Below are 22658 nucleotides of genomic sequence, written 5' to 3'. Positions count from 1 at the left end.
TTGTTCTCACAGAAGAAGGGGACTTCAGTGTACTACAGAAAGAATTCCATGCTTAGTGAAAAAAGCTGCACCAGGTGGCAATGTCTGTGCCATATTAAAATATCAGTTTGGGGCAGACCTAAACAAATACTGCTACAAATATTTTTCATGCCCAGTGTTACAACGTAATTATGTAATTCAATTTCACTCATTTACTCAGTAAATTCCTTAGAAAACAAAGGTGTGCGCAAGCCTTTTACAAAGTACGGCAGATTTTCATGTGACATTTCCCATTACAAAGACAAATAATTACAACAGTAAAGTCAACCAGCCACGGATCTTATTAAGCATTATGTGATGTACGCTGTGTGCAGCAAGGTGACACCGTACAGAGGACAGACAAAGATTATTTAATTTCCCATTTAATACAGCAAATGCATTAACCCAATTAATCAAAAAGCTTGTTCTTAAAGTTTACGGAACAATATGTGCTGGTTGCTTTTGCTCAGAATTTATATTATAAAGTATATCTGTTCAAATGAAAATACTGTTTGTAAAAATTTATTGAACTGTAGGGTAATATTAGAAATGAAAAAGAAGATATTAAATAACCCACACTCTAAATATACAATCTCAGCACATTAAACATATGTATTTGAATCCCCTTACATAGGAGTTCATCATACATGCAAACACCTGCTACAATGATGCTCACCAACACTTGGCTAACACATTCAGGGAAAGAGAAAGGTAGGCGGCTAAACCATACTAGCCTCCACATAAAAACATTAACCACATGCTGGAAATATACCATAATTTCCACGGCAGACAGGTAAACCATCTATTTTTTGACCCAAATAAACTTTAATCCCCAAAAAGCCAGAAACTACTGTCGTTTGGCACCATTCTGTCTCCCATTTAAGCAAATAATCTAGAAATACTATCTGAGGCTCAAAAGTTCCTCTCTCCAATGACCTCAAGACATAACAGATTACTAGTGAGATTTGCTGTTAGAGTACCTGAGAGTAAAAAAGTTTAGATATGAATTAATCAATCAATCAATCATCAATGAAGCACTGATACAGTTACAAGATGGCAACACATGGCATTAAAGTATATATATTCCATCTAGATCCATCTATAGTGCGCTACTGTGTGTTGTGGTGCACCTCAATGGAGGCGTGCCAGAGGTGGATTGGGTTAGTACATTTGAGTGCCATTGCAACTGAATGTAACTGCATTGAGCTAATAATGCATGCAATGTGCTTTAATGTGTAGGAGTAAAATAAAATAAAATAAATAAATAAAAAAAAAACACAAGCAACACTTGCAGTCACATAATTTATCATCAGCATCGTGGCAGTTACATATTAAAGAGGAACTAAACTTACCTGCCCTTATCCGTCTGCAAAGGCCAACATCTTCACCTGGCTCTGATTCTTTAGCCATTTTTTTTGCCAAGATCAGAATGACATGTGTGCACAGCAGTTCATTCATTCCCGGCATCAAGATATATTGAAATTGTACATTCTGTACATCTTACAGAACAGTTTGTTTTATTGCAAAAGAGACATGGCATGCAATAAACAACCAATCTGCTGACATGTTTTTTTAGTTTTTGGTTTAGTTCCACATAATTTTAAAAATAGCGCAGGTAATATTAGGAGACATTAGGCATTTATTCGAACCTGCACAAAATGGTTCTGTTGATCGATAATTAAAATCAGAGACAAGGATAGTTGAAAAGTATGTCATCACAAACAGATTTGCCTTTTCACACTCCAAAGATCAAAAGAAATTCACAACCAAAATGTATGCCTCTCAGCTTATAAAACAATCTTCAGAAGTAAATATGAATCCATGGCAAATGGATCTCTGTTGCATGTTAAAACATGTAAATTCATAATAAATGCATCCCAAACACATTTAAAGCAACCTTTACCAAGTTGTTAAGAAAAGATGGAGAATGGTTTATTTTTTCCCTAAAAAGGGCAGATCAAGGAGTATCTAACAACTAGTACTTGATATCCTTGAACTTAATTGCATTAGGATTTTCCAAACTAAAAATAGAGCTTTTTGGATGTTAAAAAGACAAGACTATGAAATGATGTGATTGCAACATTTGTAAATAACTTGTCCAGGAGAATGTATGGTAAATAGTGGTAAGTATATACTCCTGTAGGTTGCCTGGACATAAACCTGTGAGGATTGAACCTTGGCATAATTTAATCTGTCAATTGTGACTAATAAAGGTTTGTCAAGTGGAACTATACTTAAAAACACAAAGTCACCAGAAGGTTGAGATGTTTGCAGAGGAGACATGCAAAACATTTCTGTTGCTACTGGTGACTTTTTGCTTCTTTTCTTATACAGTTAGGTGCATTCACCATAGTTTGTAGAGCCTGATTCAAAGCATCGCATCAGCAGGAGCCTACTGATTGTTTTTGAAAAAAAAAAACACTTGTGCCTTGAGCTTGTGCTGTGTCTCCTCACTGAACTATTTAGAAAATGTCAGATATTTCTTTGAATATGGGACAGATGAGTATAAAACTGGCAGAAATGGGTTGGGGACAGAAACCTAAAAACAAGTGCCATTGTGTGCTGTTATACTTTGCATGTTTTATTAGCTTTAAAAAGTCCCTGAAAGTTACATTTAGCATGACTCTTGGATTTATCCAGCCCTGGCCAGTATACTGTTGGATATGATTGAACTTGAACAACTTATCTCTTACGTATCTTTAGATTGTCTAGATCAGTTGATCTGTCTGTAGGTTCTCCCAAACCTCAGCAAGGAACCTTTTTAAAGCAAAAGTTTCCATTTGGGTAGGATTTTTTAGCTAACAAATGTTGGATGTAAATGTATGATCTTGCCAGGATTAGACTAAAAAAGGCTGAAACTAACATACGTGAATATGTATGCTTTCACCCAGCAGTTGCCTGGTAGAATCTAAAAGAACCCAAAGTAATATTTATTTACCAACCTTGCTAAAGGGGGCCCATTAAGCGCTGAGTCATAATATTAGTACTATAAAGTACTAATGCATAATGCATACTATTACTTTCTCACAGCAACCACTAAAAGCTTTATTTGCTAGCTGAAGGTAGGTAAGTGTCATCTAGACCAGTGGTGCCCAACCTTTTGGACCTTATGGACCACTAAATTTACGGACGTGTCACTCAAAGTGGAAGAAACTTTCCCCAGAGTGACGTCATGATGCCAGAACCCGCCCACTCCAAAGACACAACCCACCCACCACCCTGAGCCAGTAATGGTACATGGTCACGGGTCTGGCCGGTGCTTCTCCCCAGCGATGTCCTTTTTCTGACCCCACCAGCCAGAGCCGCAGACCACAAACATTTTCTCGCACATTATCAGTGGTCTCTTAATTAAGGTATATAATAAAACAGGTTTCATATAAACTTTGTGTTACAATGTTGATGAGAGAGGAGAGGAGAAATCAAGGAAAGAAAAATACAAACAGCTTAAAGGTCAGTTTTTAGGTGAACCTGTAAATGACTTTGGGCAGAATCATTTTATTTTCTGATAACTAAGATTTACATTGCATGTCTTTATTTGGTGAACGATTGCTGCAATCACTGAGATTTTAACATTGAAGAATTGCAAAATCTTGATAGGAAATGACCAAGTAGTCCAAAGAGTCTGCCCGTTTTTTTTTTTAACCTATTTGTGTAGCCCTACGTTAAAGAAAGCACTGTATAAACATAATAAACTTAAACCTAGAAATAGAGATTTACTATCCACTGTAGATTCAGCTGCACTAATTTTCAACTAAGTTCAGTTAATTTTCTAGGGCTCCAAGATAAATGCCCTAAAACTTTTCAGTGAGAGGAGGTGAATCAGCAGAAAATATATAGGGCTCTGTAGCAGGCAATATTAGTGTGACACAATGCAGAGACAGCTGTCCTGAAGTGAGAGGAAGAGCAGGTCCCTTGAGGAACAGCCCTAAAGATGTGAATAGTAATAAGGTAAAAAAAAGTCAATTCTCTTCATGGAGAAGCTGGAAGACAAAAACACTAAAATACCATGATGGATTGGTAGTTACTAAAAAGGTTCTGAACTCAGGCCCAGAAAATGAGAACATGAGAGGAAGTAAAATCAAGTACATTTGTTTGCATTTCTTGGTATTAACTTCATGTTTAAAACGTATGTAAATCCAAATCTATTTTTTCTGTTTGTTAGACATTACATCTCACTGTCTACAGTTTTTTTTTTGTGAATCTCCAGCTGGTTTTATCTGGCAAATACCTATTGCAATTACCCAAGAAGAAATTCAGCAGTTCATCAGATGAGCCACATCTTTCATCATTACATGGGTCTTGCACATTTGATTGGTGATTTTTCATTTTTGTTCGAACTTCAGCTTTAAACATTGAGGTTACATGCAGCAAACATTACTTATTTATAAGCCTGCTAGGTGCCAAGTGAGTTTCTCTGCCAATAGAGTATGCCCTTCTCACCGAGAGATAGCTGTGTTTAGCTGCTCAATATGGTCATATATAGTACAATCAAACGGCAACGTAGGGTCCTTTGTGACACCCCCCACCAACACCGAGAGCATCATGACTTCTAACTCACCAAGCAGTGACAACAGCATTAAGATATCAACTACTGATCTAGCACTATATACTTTTACTCTCCCCCACAAAAATTATGCATACATGAAGTAAAGTCTACATGCTTATAAATGTATCACATTGCACAGCTGTGTTAGGTTACCTGACTTTCTATTGCAGTGTTTCTCAACTAGGGTTTCTCCAGACATTGCTAGCAGCCCCTAAGCAATGAGCATTTTTTGCTTTTCAGGCCAGTTTAAGTGACAATGTTAAACTTTTTGGCTATCTGTAAATGGTGACATTCTTCTCACTCACCAGCAATGAAAGAAGCATTCTTTCCACTGACCACCATGCTAATGAGATAGGAGCTGTAGATATTGTAATTATAGTAAGACGTGAAAGTTATTTCAAAAGTTCTCCTTGTTAAAAAGCTGGGGAAAGACTGCTTTGAATTTATATGCACATAATCTGGAAATGGGTATTTGTACTATAAGTAAAATAATACTTACTTTTTAAAAAAAAAAAACAGGGTAGGTATCTGTGCTGTACTGCTAGAAACTGACAGTTCAGTAAGCATTCTTATAAGTAAATCAGACCTGTGGTGTTTAGATTTAAATACTTATAAATTCACTCTCTCATAGATAAGAGATAACATGTTCAACAGAGGAACCAAGGCTTTAAAAGACATGCAGAATTAAATAACTGACAAGTATTTAAGCTATGAAGTTTGTTCAAAAGCTGTTTAAAACCAGAATAATCGTGTTTTGGAAAATTGAACCTTAAGTCTAATGTTCGTAAATTGTGTTTGTTTTAATGGTAACCTATTTTCATCAAATGACTTCCATTCAAATAACAGATCCACTGTTCAGGATGAATGTTCTAGCCAAATCATTATTGCAAAATTATATTGGTTTAGGCAGCAAAAATAGCACAGTCATTTTTAGACAGTGTGTCACCTAGATACTGCTGCTATATACATGCAGGATGCTGTTTATAAGATTACACAGTAATCATGCTTTTTCTCATTTAAATAAGCAACTGACAATTAGAACACAAATTTACTTATTGTGTAAATTTGAAGACAGCCATAAAATGATAATTACATAACATAAATGTATTTTTTGCGGTTTGCTAAACACTCAGGACAACACATAACTATGGGGTGAGGGACAGAGGTATAACTGTGTATGGAAAATACAAGTAAATGTGACATTCTTTAGTTACCTCTAGTAACCTAATACTTCTTTTATGTTATCTCCTGTTTGATTCAAATATAGGTATTGCATAATACATTTAAATATTATAACTAGTTTGGTTACTCAATTATTGGTATTTCAGCTTTAAAGAAATGTAAAGAAGCAAGAAGAAGAAACCCCTAAAGTTGATCTATATCTTATTTTATTTCAAAAGATATTATAGGAGTTTAAATGCATATTTTAATGTTTGGGATGGAGTATGAAGAAGTTTACCATTTCCCTTACTTCTTGTGCCTCTAATACCTCTAATACATGTATGAAAATATGAGAGGTACAGTTGTCATTGGGACAGGAAGGGGAAAAAAACGTCTAGGATTCTGTTTTTATTTGTTAGGAAATCTCTCCAATAAAGACACAAGCAATAAAAATCTGACAAAGGCTCTAATCTTTTTACCAATTTATCCAAAACTTTTAAATAACTTTTTGCAGAATCATTATCATTAAATTTCCAGTTGTGTCCCTAAAACTTTTTTTGGCCTTTTTGTTCAAAAGCAAGTTTGTGCTATGTACACCGTGTTTTTCCATGGTAAATGAACACTATGCATACATGGAGTAAAGCCTACCTGCTACGTCAGTAGCCTACCTCCACACATTATCACATTGCAGAATTGTGATGGGTTACCCCCCTCTCTATTGCAGTGCTTCTCAAGTAGGGTTCTTCCAGACATTTGTATGGGTTATTTAAGCAATGAGCATTTTGTGATTCTCACGTCAGTATAAATGACACTAATGATCTTTTTGGCTATCTGTAAGGGCGACATTCTTCCCAATGGCTAGGATTGTAAAAGACATTCTTCCTACTGATTACCACACTAATATATTGTGAGTTGTGAATATAATTATTTTAGTAGCTGTTCCCTGAAGACCTGAATGTTACTTCAAGGGTCCCTTCATGTTAAAAAGGCTGCTCTACTGTCTGTAATCTGCTGATCCTGGAACATACCAGCTAGTAATCCAAAATAAACTCTTTGCTGAGTCCCACATTAAGTCTGATGTAAAAAATGGCAGTATTAAGATGGTTCTCACAGCTACCCACCAAATTAAAGCCTATCATAGTCCTACGGCTCTGCTACCTATCCTGTCTACAAGTGTGAATTTTTATTAACAGTGAGAATTAAAGAACTCAGATCTAAGCTGATCACTAGGTAAATGTTAAACCTCCATTCTTCTTCTTTAAGACTCCTCTAATTGCTAGTTATAACAACTGATCCACATGTCCTTCTTACTTAGTTAAAGCCATGGACATGTGACACTTAAGTCCCCAGTCTTTCTCTTCCTTTTTTAATGATAGTTGGGGTTGAGTGTCACTGACTAAATGACATGGGCACTTCCCATTGGCTGTCGTGAAGCAGGGTCCTCTCAGGATCCAGGAGAAGAGACTGCAGCTGTGAAATGCAAAGGGAAAGCAGGGGAGAATCTGTGTGATGAATTATCCCCACACCTGGAAGCAAATCAACGAGCCTAGAATAGTCCTAGATTGTAAGCTCTTCAGGCAGGGTCTTCTCTTCCTCCTGTGTCACTGTCTGTATCTGTCTGTCATTTGCAACCCCTATTTAAAGTACAGCTCTGACTAATATGTTGGTGCTATACAAATCCTGTTATTAATAATAATAAAACAAAATATTAATAATAATATTAATAATAATAATCATTTAGGTAAATATATTTTCTTTCACATGGTAAAAAAACAAAACAAAACATGCAGGATGCATTAAGGGGGTAAAAGTACACTAAGTATTTTTTTTTGGGTACACCTGCTGTGTTTACTAAAAAACATATGTATCCCCCTGAATTACTTCACTTGTTGCCTTATATTGTTGATTTAATATAGAGGCATTTAAAGACCAATATATTGCAAGAAAGTAAATGTGTTCCATATATCAACTTTTATGGTACAAGCAATCTTGACTTGTTTAACTATGATACAATGATGAAAAGAAGACACCATACACAAAACTCTGTTGATGACACCATAAAAGTCTACACAGAAGTCTCAGAAAAAAAACATAGGTTCTATAAAACCTAGGGAACTTATAATTCTGTATATTTTAGGTATATGTGCTTTGCAAAGGTCCTTTTTATGTGAAGCTGCTGTTATTTAAATTATCTTCCTGCCCTTGTAGAAAATATTGCACTTCAGAAAGTCTTAAAACTAGGGAGTCAGCATAATACCAGGTAAGTCTCATCTTAAGGTCAGAATTCACAGTTTCAAAAATGTTGACAGGTTTACTTGAAACTATAGATACTGGACTACATAATATTCCTATTTTTTATAATGTTTTTTTTTTAAATATTGGTCATGAAATGCCACATAAGCACAAGTCCCAAAAAGGAGTATTGCTGGATACCCTGTGTGCTGCTTTAATGCAGCGTCTATGAGTTTTGTGCAAATGTTTTGTACTACACCAGGAAAGGTTCAAGGCCAAGAAGCACTCAGCGAAGCAGTTGTCGCTTTATACTGTTGTTTATACATTGCTGTCTCCATTCACACCTGTTGATCTTTCCTCTTTTTCCTACTGAGGTCATTTTCTAAAGGCAGTCACTATACATGTAATGCAGAAGTACATTATAGAAATGTGCCTAGGAAATACAAAGCATTTTAATTTTCCAGCATTTTCACTTATCAACCTGCTGTAACACAATTGGTTCCTTTAGAAGCCTCTTTCTTTCCTCAATTCTTAAAAACAATCTCCGCTCATTTTTTTTAGTAGACACTTGGCTTCAATCTTTTAAATTGTGTGCAGATTTTTTAAAATGTTTTGTATATGCATTAAACACATTTATAAACCCTTGTATATGTGTAACTCCCAATTGAACATATTGCACCTTTGTAACTATCTATCAAGATAACCTCCCAGCCCCAGAAAATGAATTGCTGGCATCTGTGGTCAGAAACCAATGTGTAATTCCATTACTAAATCTCTGCACACATTTCCAGTGAGTTATAAATAGAACATTATTATTTCATGCTACGATACCTGAGAGTGGAGCTATTGGGTTTGAAGAGAAGGTAATACACATTTATATCTAGAATAGTAGACTTTGATTTCATAGTGGAAATGTATATACATATATTTAACACACACACACACACACGACACATGTGTATGACAACTGCACGCCCTTGGAAATCCATCTTCCAACAGATTCTAGTTGTTGTTCTTGAGCATGTTATATTTCAGCAAATACACTAATACAGTATTTGTGTATGCTAGAATAATGAGGCTCAGCTACAAATAAAAAAACCCCATAGCAACCAAACAAGTAATATCTGATTATAGAAGATGTCATTGGCTGCTATGGGTTACTCTGCACTCTGTACATTATTCTTGCTGTTTGAACCACCTCATTATACATGTTCAAAAGTGTCTATGACTGTAAATATTAAGCACGACATATACTGCTGGGAAATGACAATTCCGACAATTCCCTTAGTGCATGTGTGCTTACTAGAAATAGATTTCTAATGGAAAATTGACTGAACTAAGTTGACCTGCGTCCACAGGAGAGGAAAATGAAATACAGAAGCCAGTTCACAGGTGTGGAAAATTGCTGCTTTCCAGCTTCCTAGTCTGCAGCCACAAAACTTTATCTGAAATTGCTTCTATGACTTATAAATGATAACAAATGTGATAAGATGAGTAGAGCGCAGCAAGCTGCTTCTTGTGTTCCCATGACACCACAATGCATTTAATTAGAAAATCACAGGGTGTCATATTCTCACATGCCCTGGCTTTGTTGAGTGAAGCAGGGTAAAGGTCTCACCTGTACCGGTGACAAGGCACCCTCCTCTCAGATGTTCCTCTTTGGCCTCATGGGGTTGAGGAGCTCCTAGCCCAAGTCCTGACACATGTTTCCAGCAGTCGTAGCACCCAGCAAGTGGTTGCCAAGGATAAGCCTTCTTCGCAAGGTTTTCAGCTTTCATTATCCATGATCCAACAGCCAGGCGCACTTCACTCTGGCAGAAGATAGATATGCAAATCTTGAGCTGGTAATATCCAGGTACAGCTTCTCAGCAAGAGTTAAGGAGCAGAGGGCCCAGTGAAAATGTTCAGTCCAATGTGCATGTCATTAACTCCAGAAAAAGAACATGTTCCTTGGGGAGAGAAAACAGGAAATCAGATCTAAATAAAGAAGTACAGACAGGCTTTGTCACATCCCTGGGTCTATTATCAGTACTAGTAATGCATACATCTAGAAATCGGTAAACAACACACTATCTAAGTACGTCTATCTGGATAAATGAATAGATTGGGAGATGGAAAAGTAGACAGGCACTACACATTTCTCCAGCTATTCACTTTTGTGATAAATAGATATACCAATTGACATTTAATTTACCAAAGAACTGTACATCATAAAATATTGTATTTAAAATGTTTTCTTTTACTTTTTAACCTTAGTGTTGATTTTCTTTTGCAGCCTCTTTGCAGCCACTTCTGTCCTAATTACATACACTTCAGCAATGGCTGCATGGGTGGGTTCTCTGAAGGTGACAACAATGGACTATGCATGCGGAGTGTGTGTTTAAACAGCCACTTGGACTCTCCATCTGAAGCCTGCATGGCAGCATGAACTCATCTGTGATCAAGTCTATGATCCTAGCAATCAGAAGTGAATATATTTATGGAAAATTCTCATACATTTATACATGGTAACAATAACATTTGTGTGTTTTTACACACTGATGTGTAAACAATATACTGTTTTTGTAATGTGGAGGCAGGGACAGAACATTGTCACCCTTTAGGATGATCATGGCAGGTATTTTTTCAATAAATGCAGATTTTAAATTGTGAATATGACATAAGCAGGTTAATAAGAGTGTTATATCTTTATGTTAGTGTTTTATCTTTACTGTATACTACAAAAGATTAACGAAGTAAGAGCAGTTCTATGGAGCTGGCAGGAGAGCCAAGTTGTACAAAGTTTAGTTCATGCAAGTTTAAGGGACAAAAGAGGGCCAACTTACCCTCTGGGTGAGTTGCTGGTGAGCTTAGAGTCCAGAGATCATGTGTATCCTCCAGATGAACTTGCTGCTGCTTCCCAGTAATGCTGCGCTGGCTGTGATTCGCAGTCAATGTACAGTAATACAGTAAAGCTTTCCTCTGCCTGTACTGATCATTGCATGCAGCTATCAGTGGGAAGAGGCAGTGAGGAGGTGGAGATGGACTGATAGGAGGAGCAGAGGAGGGGGAGTGCTGGCACCCACATCAAGATAAAACAAAGATGTGCTGCTCTCTTTCCTGGAAATTCAATAGAAATACTATTATTAATGATTGCTGCCTCTGAAAGATAAAAGTTATTAGTAAACACGTTATCCTCAGGGGTTGTTGTTTCTTGTGATTAACTGAGACCCAGCCTAATATGATTTCTTCCTTTTTTTAATATCAAACTCTTGCATTATTTTAAATATTAAATTGTCTGGATAGACCCTCTGAAATATTCAGCTTGCTCTAGTTTTTGTACACCACCTACAGGGATGAATACATCAAGCAGCAATAGTAAAGGCATTATAAGTGCAGTAGTTTGAATATTTTTAACTCTAGAGAAAACATTCATGTACAGTGTGTTAATTAGGGATTTAATGGTACATGTTACTAAGGTAACCAATCCATTTTCCTAGTCATTTATAGTACAGTATAGAATTTATTTGGGTAGATGTAAAGCCAATTAGGAAAATCTCACGGAAGATTTAGGATTGTATTATTGTCATTTCAAAGGTCATTTTCAATTAAAATATGTTAATATATTAAAATCCTCCCTTTCCAGGCACTTGGTATATGATGATGATGCTCTATATTTGTTCTTTCTTTATCTGTCAGCTGTGCAGTTTTATTATTAGACTGTCACAAGCTTTCAGTGGAGACTACAAGTAGCAATTTCCACACACATTTAGAAAGCATGATCCACTGTTCCGAATACCCACCATGAAAAGTACCAAGAACTCATGGAAGGCTGCAGAGAAAAATCACATCACCTGAAAAAGCGAAAATAAGTATTTTATAATACTATTGTTAATTTATTATGCAGAATGCTTTAGCAAGATTAATGACATTTAGTTAGGTTTTACTTCTACTTTAAATACTTGCTGCAAAACAAATTTTAAATAAATTGGCAAAATGAATGTATGTATCAGAGAGTGATTTTTTTTATAAAGCATGAATTAGAAAAATACTAATGAACCAATGTTGAAAGCCGTGACTTGTGCTTTGTTTCTTTTCAGTTAAAGCATGTTTTAAGTCTGCAGGTTAACGTTTACTAGTTTGGTGACCATTCTGCTTCTTGTCTTTGACCTGCTTTTCCTTTTTTTTGAACACAGTCAGTCTTATTGAGAGCTGTTCTTGCTGCTTTATAAATTCATTTGACACAGGTAAGAAAAGATAAAACACAATCTGTGTGCAGACACTAACAAAGGATAAGTATCCAAGTACTGGTACCATGCTTGGAACAAATTAACCATTTGCCTGAACTCAGGTCTTCAAGTACAGCTGTGTTTAAATTACAAATGTTGCACCCAAAAAACAAAAAAGCTCCAGGAATGTCTTAAGCAAAGTCCATAAGTGACCTCAAAGTGATATTCCTCTATACAAGACTATATTTTCAAATGTAACATTTGTTTCAGTTCTGCATTTATAAGAAAGCATATCATAAGAGATAATGATGAGACACAGTTACAATCTCACTATGTAGTGTGCATTAACATGGGGGAATTACCACTACAAGTGATCCACCAGCTTCAAAAAATGTGTCTCACTGTTGTTTCATCAATTGGTATCCGCCCATTGTAATCCATTTTCTACATTATGTAGACCAGGGATCCCAGGTTCAGATCGTGGCCAGAACACTAATGGGTTGGATGTAGTTTGTGTCCTGCCATTGTTTGTGTTGTCTTCCTCTTTAAACACTTATAAATGCGTTGAGACCCATGGGAGAAAAACATTATACAAATGTTGCCATTGTTACTGTTCCATGCAGATCATTGCCTCCAAAATGCAAATAGTGTCTGTAATAAAAATATCTCAAGGGTATTGAGACATAAATGTTCATATCCCAGGGGTGTTAATGTATATTGGCTTTTAAGATCAGTATGTGCTTTGTTTTCATTCTAACAACTGAATGCATCTCAAACACATACTCAATGCATCTGAAAACATATATTTAGAAAATTAAATATAATATATATAATATATAATTTTTTGAGACAAAATTATTACTTACACAAGTATGTAATACAACATATTACCCATGCATGCAGTACACAGAATAGTGCAGCACTCTATTCATTCTTCAAGAACCAATACCTGTAAATAGTGTAACATTGATTTTGTACCTAAACATAAAGTTCCATATTTATTACAATCAAACTGTTTTAGGTATAAAAATACACCTTGCAGAATAAGTACAATGTTTACTGTTGCAGTGTTCTGTTGTTTCAGAATAAAACCTTTTGGACAACAATTAAATACAGAGAAAATCATTTATAATAAAAAACATTTAGGTTTGCTTAAATAAAGACAAATACTTTATTATGGTGATATAGAATGCATATTTATATAGCAACTTCTTCCAACACAATAACTTCCAAGAATGTAATAGTCCTTCTGCATGACACATGCTGTCTGCTACAAGTTGCATTAAGTTTGTGAAACTACTTAGCGACATCTGCTGGACATATTGATGAACAACACATCAGTGTGCGCTGAAAACTATACAGTATCATAGAAGGCTGGATTGAATTTCACACATGTGATGTTCTGCCTGGCTGCCAATTCTGTTTTAGAGCAATTACAGATTTTAATCCCATCATAGCAATTTCTTTCTTAGTGACATAATACAAATTTACATGATGCATATTTTTATAGTCTTTTTTAATTAAAAATTAAATTTTTACAGCTTACTAACTGCCCACAGTTAGTAAAAGTAAGCCTCTAGCTATACTGTAGACTTGGAGCAAGGGAAAAAAAATTCAGAGCTTGTATGCTTTGTAACCTATCTGTAATATTGAAGCAGAATAAACCCAATAATAGACGGGTTATTAAGATGTTATTTCTCCCCTTTTTTTAACCTATAATCTTACATTTTGAACATTCTTCTATATTCCTGTACTTTATATATCGGTTTATAGTTGAGCATCATTCTGTCATTTTGGAGCGGTAAGGTAAGGAAATCTTTTTGGATATAAAAGTGATTTGGAGGAGGTCATGTTAGATACCTCTTTCCTTACAGTGATTACATCCACTTACATTGCTGCTCCTGTGTAATTAGGAAATACTGAGCCTTCCCTAAGTGGAAGATTGGGTAACCTTACTGAGCCCTTGACTTTATAGTGCGGAAGCCCCCTCTGCCAAACCGTCCTGCGGTGTCCTGCACAGGTCTTCCCCATGGAGGGAGAAAGGGCTCCTTAATAGGCCAGAGGCAATTTTAGCCTTAGCATTGGAGGCAGCAGGTGCTTGTACTTTATACCATCTACCTTGCTATTCTGCATTTACATTCCAGTTGCTACTTGCCCTAAACATTACCTGTACTTTGTATTTCATCTGGCTAGCATCTGCCCTGACCATTTGCTTAGATGTTGGATTACACTTACCTGCCCTGACTACTTGCCTGGACCTTGGATTATGCCTGGCTGCTGCCTGGTCTGGCCACTTGCCTGCACCTTGGTTTTTGCCTGCCTTCTACCTATCCTATTTGACTGGACCTTGGACTACACCTGCCTTCTCTCACTATTACCTGGACCTGGAATTACCTGGTTTATCTGGGAGTATCTTAAAGCCAAACTAAACTGAAAACAAAAGAAATCACACTTACCTTTAATTCCGCAGATCCCTCGATGGCGCTAGTCCTTCCCACGATCTGGTCCTCGGTTGTCCTGTAATTCCTTTTCGTCCTGGCACAAAGGAAGCACTGGGTGCTGCCATCTTCAGTCTTCTCTTCTGTCTTCTTCTTGTCTTCTTGGCACATCACCCAATCTCGCACTGTGCAGGTGAGAGATCGGGTGACATAGCCCCCTGTTAAGGGGAAAAAAAAGAGAGCTGATCTCACCCAGAGCCTCCCGCGATGCCTGAGGTAGGTATCCAGGGAGGCTGTGCTCTGCGCTGTGGCAAAACTGAAAGGGGAGGTCCTGTACTTTTTTTGCACTTAAAAAATGATTAACATTTTTTCTTTACATATAAGGGTTGTGTACCCTTTTACGTAAAGTTAAAATGTTGAGTTTAGGCCTGAATTAACCAAAATAGTTTTTCACAGGAGTAAAGAGTAATTATTTTTCAAACTGGTAATTTGGGTGGAGATGATTTCTAGTACCATCAGTTCTTGCCAGGAGTTTCACCAAACCCAATAAACAAAAGGATATGTTAGGAGAACTGGCCCAGTTCTAGAATTTATGTATAGGAAACCTAAAGGCAAAGGACAGAAGAAGGTGGAATCTATTTTCTTTAAAAACACAATTATAGCGTTAGGGCTTTCCACTGGTACGTATTGGTTAAGAGATCTTTGAGCTTACTGCAACACTTTATTTAAAGGCTAAATTCACATTTTGTGGTTCATTATGGTGTGCCCAATGCTACTGCATTAATGCCTTGTGATGCCAGGCAAGAAACAGCCTCACCGCTATATGTGCATTTTGGTAAAACATGCATATAACCACATGTTATTGCAAATGATTAGTATGAATGAGCCCTAATAAACTAATTATATATATCCCTGCATATTACCCTTCCATGTAACCCTAAAACTAATTGTAAATGCAACCTATTCCTTACTCTGAGCTTCCCTTAAGCTTAACCCTTTACCCTTTAGTCCTCTACCCTGATTGTGCTAAAAGATACGAGCAAAAGAATCCAAGTTCCAGTATCTATTATTTTGTAAAAAAAAAAAGCCTAGCAGCTCCATTTTAAGCCAAGACACAAGTGTGGTCAAGTGTGCCATAGCAGGGAAATAAATCATACCCGACACTTTATGGCAATAAGATAAATGAATGGATTTCCTGGCTATTCAATTACATGTTTTATAACGGTATATAACCTATTACACTTTGTTCTTTTAAGCTGCATTGACATTTAGGCAAATTCTATCAGTGAAATGCAGCCAGCAAAGAATTGTCATACAATTCAATTAGGCCTATTCATAGCTCCTAAACCAACATGTCTTTTTTTTTTTTTAATCAACATGCATTTGTAAAAAGAAAGGTTCCCTATATTACCAGCCCCAAGACACATGACTTTTATTATTAAATAAAATGTAAAAAAGCAGTTTGTAGAACAAAAATGTAAAATATACATCTGCCCCAGCTTCCAACACTTTGTAGAGGTGCAGGTAATGTCACCACTGCTCCTGAGATATATGTATGCTCAGTGTAAATTAGATAAATGCATTCCAAATATGTTAAAACAAAAGGTGTTCAAAAAATTCTTTTTAAACCAGTCACATCCTCAGTAGCATGCTGCAAGCATGATGTTCTTCATCTGGAGGTGGGGGTCCCCTACTTGGCACCTGTGTGTCTTACCTAAAACTCTACAATCTGCAAAGTTCATGCTTGCTGATGATTGAAGATCTTTATCTGAGATTTAGTAAGGGGAGTGTCTGATCTCTGAATGGAGACTGCTGGCAATGCTGGCAATAGACAGGCTGGCAATACACAGGCTTTTTCAGGCATTTTTGATGCACCTGGGATGTATTTAGATGACTTACACTAAAAGCTTAGTTGGATGTTATACTAATGATATACAAGTAAAACCAGTTTTATCTCTATAACTGGCTTGTCTAATTTAGATTTCAATAAATACAATGTTCATCCTCCTAAATGCAAAACTTTAGATGTAGTCATACTAAATCTCATTTACTGTTGCATGTTCAGGTTCTGGTTTCCCGTCATATCTTTTGTTCAACAGCTGTTATATGCTCAACAAAAAATTTAGGAAGCTTAGGTCAATTAGGTACTTCTAAGGTGGAAAGAAAAATGTTTTTTGTTATTATTTGTATTGCCTTTTGTTTTTTTGTAATTTGTCAAGCTCATACATTTCTCAGCGGTATGTTGCCTGGTTAAATTAGACCTCAGTGCTCTTAGAAAGAATTCTTTGTAGAATACTGTGCTTATTAATCCAAAGGGAAACATTAGGAAGATGTAAGCCCTAACCTTAACTACGTGTAAATCCATTAGCATCACTTTGCAATATGTGCATAAAATAAAATACATAAAAATAATGACAATAAAGTGACAATGCAGAAGGATACAGAAAGGACAGAACATTGTCACTGTATAACAGGGACTGAACAATTACCTTTTTGAGTAAAACACCAGGCATTTTTTTCAGGAATGTTTGGAAGATTGTCATCCTTACACATAGCCAAAAAGCTAATTCGTGTCATTTAAACTTACCTAAAGGGCACGAATTGCACATTTCTCAAGGAACCTCTGGAGGAACCCTGGGTTCACAGAAACCTGGTTGAAAGACATTGACTTAGACAACACATTAGTAACTGCTCAATGGTTTCAGAAAAGCACGCCTTGCTAAAAAAAAAAAAAAAAAAAAAACTAGGGACCAACACCACAACCTGGCAGTACTCTAACCAGTGCAACATTTGTACAGAAGAGTGGGGAAGTATGCCAAATGTTCAACTGCCACAGATATGTAAGGGGAATACTCTGTTGCCACCGATTAAAACTCAAACTGGTATGTTTGAACAGGATGAAGGTTCAAAAGCTACCCCAATGACCAAGTGTCCTTTCTCTCCCACTGAGTGGGGTACAAGTTGCTGTAGTATTAAGATGCTGAAGTCTTTTCTGTCTCACTGATACTACAACATTTTGCTTTCCCGCTAATGACTAGGCATTTTTCTCTCCCACTGGTGCCGGTAAGTTTTCATTTTATTGGCCCCAGTATGTTTTTTTCCTCACTGACAACAGGGTATTTTTGACATCTACTGGCACTAGGGCACTTCCCATAGGTGCCATATGTTGTTTCTGCATTAGGGCATTCCTAATTTTCAAAATGTTAAATTGATAGGTACGTTCATTAAGATTCCTCTGTCTCAGCTGTCTTGACAATAAATTATGACCAGGACAACAAGTGAAGCCTCCCAAACTGGGCCACAGGAAGCATTTTAAAACTGATGGGGGTTGTTATCTTTACTTACTCTACCCAAAACAAAAACAGTTTTATTTGTTATAAACATTAGGTGACATCATAATTCATGTATTATTTGGCCACCCACTTCAGTCTCATTTGCATAAACAATAATTCCTACTATTCATCCTCACATATTGAATCAAAATGGACGAATTGATTGAAAAATAGTTTTAAAAATCTATTTAGCAAGAAGCATACAAACTCAGTCATTGGATAATTATTAGTAGATTCATTTTTGGCATCTTGCTATCGCTGAGCAGAAAATGAACAAAACTAGACAGCTATGGTGCAATAAGAGCACTCATTTTCCACCAGGAACACTGGAGGTCTTTCAGTTAATAAATAATGTGGGCCACATTTGTGAATATCTTGATTAGATATTGATCTTGTAGCTTAGTGCTAACACTGAGGACTAGAAGCAGCCATCTGGTTCTGTACTCTCAAACATTAACAGCTGACACATGAATGCTATCAGTCCACGGGGGAATCCATTTACGCAGTCACCACTCTGGGGGTTTTGATTCAGTTTTTTTCTTTTTACCCTGCTGTTTTGTTTTCTATTTGGTTTTGTCTGCATGTTATGTAATGTACTTTGTTATATGGAGATACTACTTATTTACAGAAAGTTTGCAGAAAAAAAATGAGTGCAAGTAACTAATCACAAGTGTTGCTGGTTGTCCCTATAGAGCTGATATTTCCACCATTGCTTACTTATCATGTCTTGAACTGTGTCTTAGCACTGAGGCTGCAATCTTGGTAGAGCCAGGGTTTTTCTTCCTTCTGCCTTTGACAGAGGGAAGTGTAGGCAACAAAGTAATCATATCACCAAATCTTAGCCCAATATTACTAGTAGGCAAAGAGAGAAGTGCCTATGATTTCATAATACAGCAATTATACTGGTGCCGTGGGATTGCCTGGACACATTCACCTTCAAGGAAATGCACTACTATTTTCAGGAGGAATTTAAGAAAAAAGGTAATTTTACCAGGGTATTGGCATTATAACATCCTAGCCAAGATTTGAACCTGGGACCTAGCGCTGCAAAGGCAAGAGTGCCACCTCTGAGCCACAGTGCTGCCTCTGATTTTTAAAGTTTAGATTTCAGGTCCTGTCAGCAATGTACCCCTAATGCATCAGATTTACTTTCACACTTATTAAAGATTAACTTTCACAGCTATTAAAACCTCAAACTTCTTTGGAGCAAGGAGACGAGGGTCTGGTTTTCATTATTTTGTTGTGTGGGGTTCCCTTACATTTTAACCAGATCTCTATCCAAGAATAGAAACTACTATAGGGGGCAAAAATTCCATGCCTTCCTTTAACATTGTGGACCCTACATAAACCTTGTTAAAAAATAATATTGATAAATTAACCAAAACTGACCAACGGGAGTATGTGAACAGTATGAAATTGGGCCGAATTCTGTTAGCTTATCTTAATATAAATCTCTATTACATAAAGTATATTATTACTAATGCTTAGTGGAATTTTGTATTATGCTTTCAAGCTCTGAAGATGCAGTTTTTAAGAGTAGGTAGGTTTTATGCAAGCCCCTTATTCTCAGACCAGCTTGTGGTGCATTGACAATGAAAAATAGCCCTGTGCCTTTTAGCAGCAAGATAGCATTTTCTAGGCTCTCTTACTAAAGATCATATTATCATGGCGGTGTATCAGCATACTGTCCACTCATTCATATAATTAATATTGCATCATTTTAAAAAGTCATTTTCATCCCGACTGCAGGTCTCCATCATGTCATCACTTATATTACTACAAGAAAAGCACATTCATAGGTCTAATGGTATATTTTTTATTGTCATAAAACCCCTAATTGTTTAATGTTATAAATACTATAAAGACCCTATTTGTATTTCTCCTAGTATTGTCTCTGGGCTGCTTTTACATATTCAGTTGTTTGACTAAAAGGTGACGTGATCTTCTACACAAGTGGTGAGTGACCCAAACACAGGCCTGAGGTATCCATGACAACCCTCTAATCAGTACTACATGTCTCCAGGCAGCTGTTCTGGGAACATAATATAAGTGAGCCATAAAACATTGTTGAGAGGATAATATTGGTATAGTTGTGATCATTGCTCCTCCAGCATGGATAAAGCATATGGATAATTGCTACTTCATTTAAAGTAGAAAATTAGCATGCTAGAGATTAGTAGCATAACAGTAATTAGGAGAATACTATTGTGTATTTTTACTGTTTTATATTGAGCCTTTATAGCAGAAAGTAAGTTTTCTGCAATATTCACATTTTGGCTTGGTTTCACATATAAATATATATATTATACTTCATGTACAGAGTTAAAATTCTCCCTTAAGTTATTAAATCAGTCACAAAATGTAGTTTGCGTTCCCAATCAAAGACTTTCTCTACTTTGGAATATTATACATGTACTACAACATTCACATAATGTCCAATGTATCCCTCGATTACGGTACACATATTGTATATTTCATAAGCCATCTGTTCCCACCATGCTCCACTCCACGAATGAGAAACAACTTATACATGGCCTAGGTAAAGCACAAATAGAGGATAAAGAAATCATTAGGAAGAATTGATTATATTACATTATAAATATTATGTATTATTGTATGTAATACTATATTATAATAAATATTTTTTTGAAATTAAATATAAAATGAATTTACACTTGCTTAAAAAAATCTTGTGTATAAAAATTAAAAATTTTTTTACCAGCTAAGCTGTCGATTGCAACTCTTAGAAGTTTCCTAACCTACAAAATGCACCTTTGATAGCCTTTCAGTTGGACCACTGTGTCCCAATGCCACCTCTTGGAATCTAGAAAAAGGCTATACATGGTTTTCACTTCTAGGTGGATACTAAGACCCCCCCTCCTTGATATAAACCTAACCCCCTGTTCTTCATATGCAAAACACAGAGCCTGTACAGGGGAAAATAGTTTGGTAACTTCTGATTTTGCACTTAGATGATACAGATGGATTACATGGGTAACTTTAATGATCTAGGACTGTAAAATGAAATAATATAATAATATTATTATATATTCATTCAGTAGCTACTGTTCACTTTTAAACTGATGACTGTATCACTTTTATAGTAAAGTTTCAGGTGCAGAAATGAGCTGTGGATGGGGGTGCAGTGATGGGATGTAGTCAAGGGGTGCAGGACTAGGATTTGAATGGGGTGCAGGGGTGAGTTGTGCACAGGGGTGCAGATGTAAGTAAGCTATGCATATGTGATGAATGTGAGATGCATATGTGATAGAAGTGAGCTGTGGATTGGGAGTCCAGATGTGAGTTGTAAGCAGCTGTTTAAGTGGAGTGCAGATATGAGTTGTGGATGGGGGGTGCAGATGTGAACTGTGAACAAGGGGTGTAAAAGTGTGATGTGAATGTCAGGTTCCTGACTATTTATTAGCAGAGTTATACAAAGTCTAAGCTCTATGTCTTCAGATCTGCATTCTGCATTACTTACTCCTGACCTGAATTCATTATTACATACGATTGACTCCTGCATTCATTGTAACGATATACTTATATGCCTCTTTATTGACTACCGTCCCCTGTGCTTTGTGGTACACACTACTGACCTCTGCACTCCGCATTACACAATACTGACCCCAGAACACTATACTACATCTTATCTGTAAGAATCTAACTTTGGTACGGTAATTAAAGCAGTTTTAATGGAGTTTATGGATTGTTGCATATGTGTGCCATGTAAACATTAAGGACTATTTTTGAATAGGTTAATATTTTATTTACCTATGCTGCTGTACGTCTCCCCATTGTTTGGCATAATTTGGCCATACTTACAATTCATTGCCATCATGGTGCCCAGGGTTTGATTTTATAGAAATACAAAAAGGGAGTATTTGAAAAAAAAGGTCTGAAATTGTATTATAACCAATGTATTTTATTGAAAGTTTTCTTGAGGATTTGATTTGACAATAACTGCAGTATTACTAGAATTCCCCACAGGATTGTTGGCACATTTGGATTATTGAAGGTATCCATTCCATTGTTTTTTGTAAATTTATGTCAGATTTATACTGTACATTTGTGTTCATTGAACATTTGGGAAACTTAGCAACTTTGGGTGTATAAATACAAGGTCCAATACCCCTTTTTTCAGTTTCAGTTTCAAGGCAACCTACAAATGATAGCTTATCTGTTCCCAACAATCACCTCTACCATTGCTGCCATTAGTAATAACCTGTTGCCTGAACACAAGTTCCCCTATTTTGTAGGGCAGACAAGGTGCTGAATGGCATATTTCATGGTATTGTTTAGTAAATGTATATTCCAGCTATAGTCATAATGAGTAGGAGTTGAATCGAAAGCTATTTTTGCAACGGCCTTATCATAGTTTAATAGTTATAGAATATGGATGGCATCTGACAGAGAAGAAAATAACTCCAGCTCTTTTTATGTAATCTCCATGGTGAGGACGATAACAAAGTGTGCAGTCATTATTGTGAAAAATAATTACTCCCTGACTTTAATTAACCTAATAAAGTGGATAATAAGAGTAAGCTGTTTGGAAACATGCAGACCTGATCAGAGGTAGCCCCAGTCAGTATAACCTTAAACTATGCAAACTATGCAGAAAATGTCATGCTGACAAATCAAAACTTCATTGAGGCAATAACATCATTGTGAGAGTTTGAATTTTGCTTGAGAAAGTTACCAAAGCTTGTTTATTTGATAATGGCAA

At 36.3% G+C, this 22658-nt stretch overlaps 1 protein-coding gene across 2 annotated transcripts in view; it reads right to left on the bottom strand.

Moving 5' to 3' along the window:
• The window catches only part of TMEM200A (transmembrane protein 200A), a 60661-nt gene extending 49699 nt beyond the window's left edge, over positions 1-10962 (bottom strand). Inside the window, exons 1-2 of one of the 2 annotated variants that reach the window (XM_072408890.1) lie at positions 10783-10962; positions 9576-9906 (exon numbers count right to left, since the gene is read on the bottom strand). The gene's annotated coding sequence lies outside the window, so the exon portion shown is untranslated. The remainder of the gene's footprint in view (positions 1-9575; positions 9907-10782) is intronic. The other variant, XM_072408891.1, reaches the window with a different exon arrangement.
• Positions 10963-22658: the final 11696 nt, after the last annotated feature.

The sequence above is a fragment of the Pyxicephalus adspersus genome, chromosome 4, assembly GCF_032062135.1.
Source record: "Pyxicephalus adspersus chromosome 4, UCB_Pads_2.0, whole genome shotgun sequence".
NCBI classification, from domain to species: domain Eukaryota; kingdom Metazoa; phylum Chordata; class Amphibia; order Anura; family Pyxicephalidae; genus Pyxicephalus; species Pyxicephalus adspersus.
Note: the sequence above shows the minus strand (reverse complement) of the source record. Positions and strands in the feature narration are given on the sequence as shown.